Source organism: Triticum dicoccoides, chromosome 2B (assembly GCF_002162155.2).
Source record: "Triticum dicoccoides isolate Atlit2015 ecotype Zavitan chromosome 2B, WEW_v2.0, whole genome shotgun sequence".
Lineage (NCBI taxonomy): Eukaryota > Viridiplantae > Streptophyta > Magnoliopsida > Poales > Poaceae > Triticum > Triticum dicoccoides.
In genome coordinates this window covers 199,670,046-199,674,101 of record NC_041383.1, presented here as the reverse complement: position 1 = coordinate 199,674,101, position 4,056 = coordinate 199,670,046, and positions in this window count along the sequence as shown.

The window sequence follows — 4,056 nt, the reverse complement described above, 5'->3', positions numbered from 1 at the left end:
GGATCGCTTGCTATTATAATCAACTACAGGTCCGCGATAGCCTAATGGGGCCCAGGCGTGGCGCAAGTGTGTTTTTCCTGCCATTGTAGCGCATACTGCGACACATAGGAGCTCTCAGAGGGCAAAATCCTATTCGCCGCTTCGTGCAACAAATTTTCGCCGTGATGCACAGAGCTAGTCACTGGACCTAACTGCAATGGCTCGTTTAGCTACTCTAGGTGTTCTATCAATCCTGATTTTAGAACTTTCTTCCAATCTGGGTTTCCCTAGTTTTTGTTTTTAAAATATATTTTATCAAAAACTGCTTGAACTTCTTGTTAATAAGTGAAGACTTTTCAAATAAAAGCTTATATTTTTCTCCAATTTTTAAAATGGTTGGCTATGCCTAATTGTAATGGCAGTGAAATTAGTTACAACGGAGCTAAATGGCACTATTGATGAGCTAAATGCCCAATTTTTATAGTGTTGTATGGAAATTTGTTTTTCTGGAATATACGGTGCACATTGTAATACAAGTTGACATTTTTAAAATACATAGTGATAATTTTAAAATACACAATGGAGAATTTAAATACATGTCGAAATTTTGATATACACGAAATTTAATTTCTGAAACAATAGATGATTTTCCAAGAACTCGGGAAAATGTTTCATCTATTATTTATGGACAGTTGGAGCACTTCGAAAAATACTTCCGGGGTACATTATAAAATATTAAATACATGTTGAATATTTTTCAAAATAAACGATGAACATTTTCAGAATTATACAGTGAATATTTTTCAATATATGATCAACATTTTTTTAAATAATAGAAAGTTTTATGTGTGTGAGAAATATTTACATACATTTGAAACATTGCATAAAAGTGTTAAATTTTAATATTTTAAAAATAGAAAAAATAAGGTAACAATTTGAAGATAACAAAAGATGAAATGAAAACCAAAAGAAAAAGTTGTTTTGGAAGTTAACTAAATAAAAATTAAACTGAAATAAGATAAGCAAAAGAAGAAGAAAAGCCGAAAGAAAGTCAAGCAAATCATACTAAGCCTAACTGTAAAATAACGACGTGTAATGGTTAGTAGTCAAGATGGGAATGGGCCGACCCGGATCTATCCTTGGACCTAGCCACATGGCCCCAAGGTCAATATGTGAGGCCACGGGTCGGCCTATTTCATCAGAAATTTGTGGCCTCGCTGACCCGTTGGGTACATGAGATCGACCCTTATGAACAGAGGAATATTTCAGTGTGGCCTACTTTGAAGATCAAGATTGACAAAAACTGTCACGTACGCACGGGACAACCGAAACTCCTACATTGAAATATTCAATACTACTCCCTCCGTAAACTAATATAAAAGCATTTAGACCGAAATATTTCATGTCTGCAGTCTACAAGAGACAAAAACTCTACACATATACGTACCGGAACTACTACAGAATCTACACTGAATCTATAATAGTCTAACTTATGCAGAATCCTTATACACACTGAAGCTCCTACTGAAACTCTGAAACTCCTACTACAGAATTTACACATATACGCACTGACCAAGAACCAAAACAGTACTAGTAGTCTCGTATGTGCTTCGCTTGCAGCTGCGCTGGGAAGGGGAGGAAGCCGGCAAGAGTGAGCAAATCCGGAGACCGGGAAGGCCACTGAGACGGCGAGCTGGACAAGTTCGAGAGGAACAGAGCGACGACTAGGATGGCGAGCTCGATGGCGGCCGGGACCGCGGGACGGCGAGCTCGATGGAGAACGGGACCGCGGGACGGCGAGCTCGACGTTGACCAAGACGACGAACGAGAGGCGCACTAGGAAGGAGCGGGACGGCCGGCGGTGTTAGAGATGCTCGGGGCGGCCGGCGGCAGCAGAGACGCTCGAGGCCTGTCAGCAGCGACTAGTGTAGGAGTAATTATCAGTTGCTACGTAAGAGCCGCCGCCCAGCCCTCCTCCACCCCCACCTCTCCTCGCCGCCGCCAACCCTAGCCGCGCCCAGCCCTCCTCCACCCCCACCTCTCCTCGCCGCCGCCAGAGGCGGTCTCCGGGCAAGTCCGGGGCGCCGCCAAGGAAGGTGGCGGCGGGGCAAGTTGCTGCTCTGCTTCCGCGGGGGCATTCGGATCTGGGGCGGCGGCCCCTCTGGTGAGGCACCACCGGCTTAGCGGCGGGCGGTGGTGCGGGCGTTTGGTTCCGGCGTTCTTGGCCGCGCGGGCGGCGGAATCTCGGAGGACGAGGGCGATGGCGCCAGATCTGGCGCCCCTCCTCCCTGTACGGCGTGTTCTTCCCCATCCGGCCCGCTCGTGTTCCATGGGACGCCAGCGCTGGTGGTGCTAGTGGTGGGGAATCCAGTCCGGGCGAAAGCCATGGCCGACCATGCTCGGTTGCGTCGACGGCGACGCCTGAGGGCGCCGTGTCCCTCCTTGGAGGCGTCTGACAGGTCTGATCCCCCCACTCCCCCTTCCCCTAGTTCTCCCGAGCGAAAGCTCCAACTTTGTTGGGCGGCGGCGGCGCCATCGGCGTCGTATCCTTCTTGAAGGCGCCGTTTAGGGAGCTTGGTGGTCGGTGGGCGCTGTTGGGGTGCGGGGGGTGGCGGCGGTGGTACCCTCCTCGTCCTAGCTCTTGCTTTCCATCGCCATTGTATCTTTCCGCTCTGCAAGGTGGTGGCGCTGTCTAGAGGACGGCGACGTTGGTGGAGCGGTGCTTCATCTTTCACATTGATGATGGCGGATCTCGGCGGCATGGTGCTGTGGAGACTCGGCGTCTGATGCGCGGAGATGGACTCGTGCAGGAGGAGGAAGCTGTCTGGTGTCATGGGGACGTCGATGGCAGACTGGCCAGACAAGGTAGAAGCCTCAATTTGATCTGAAGACGGACCTGTGGAAGATGGCGGCGACGACACACGAGTGCGTCTGACCGGATTGCGCCCCAGACCCAGTATGTGGCTCGGCTGGGGTTACCGAATGAGTTTCGGCTTCCGGCTTTTGATGTTAGGCTTAGGTGAGTGGTTTGGGTAGTGGCCCAGCTAGCACCCCCTCATCATATTGGATAGGAGTAGCGGCACATGTTGCCAAAATGGTGGATTCAGACACATTGTTGTAATACTTTGTATGGTTATCGAGAATAATCAATAAAGTGGCCGTATGCATCTCCCAGATGCAGAGGCCGGGGGTCATCCTCCTTTTCTAAAAAAAAAGCAGCGACTAGTGCATAGCGAACTGACTGGGTCGACCTGTTTGATCCATCGGGTCGCACGTTGCCGGCTCCACTGACCCATATTTCATTCAAGGGCAACCCACTTGGCCCATTGGGCTTGACATTTTGGGTCGGGTCAGTGACCGAGCGGGTCAATCCGGCCCATTCCCATCTTGAGTTAGTAGACCCACGCGGATGTGGGCGAGACCTCCTGGGAAGCTGCTCCCTACGCGTCCCTCGTAGGCCGGCCCATGTGCAGGGCGGGAAGCACCTTTTTTTCTGTTTTCGACATTTCTTCATTTTAGAATAATTCGGGATTTCAGAAAAGCAGCAAAATGTGAAATCTTCGTGAATTCAAAAATTGTCATGATTTAAAAAACGTGTTTGCTATTTCACATCTAGATGAGATATAATTATCTCCCATCTAAGTCTCCAACCGTTGGATTGTTTGACTTTAGAATTCGTGCACGGGATTGATCTTGCGGTGTTCTACATCGCATTTGTTTCCCCAGTCTAGTACGTCGATATTGGCGGGCCAGTTTTCATTTTGATTTTCTCGGCCGCGTCTCAAGTTTTTATTCGCCCATTTGTTCATCGCGTGCAGACACTTCCGGTTGGTTTGTTGGCCCCTTTTTCCTCTTTTTTTGTCGGCCTGGTATCGTGGGTCATTGCTTTTTTTTATAGGATCGTTGCTTCGTTTTTCTGGATATTGGAGAACAGGAAGCTTTAGTGCACACCATATACAGAGGACCTGGTGTTCGCTTATGCTCTCACTCTCTACCTGGGCACTTACTCTCCCTTCCTCTGTCCCATTTTATTAAGCTTCTTTTTTCCTTTTTGTTGTTATTCTCCTTTTCATTTTT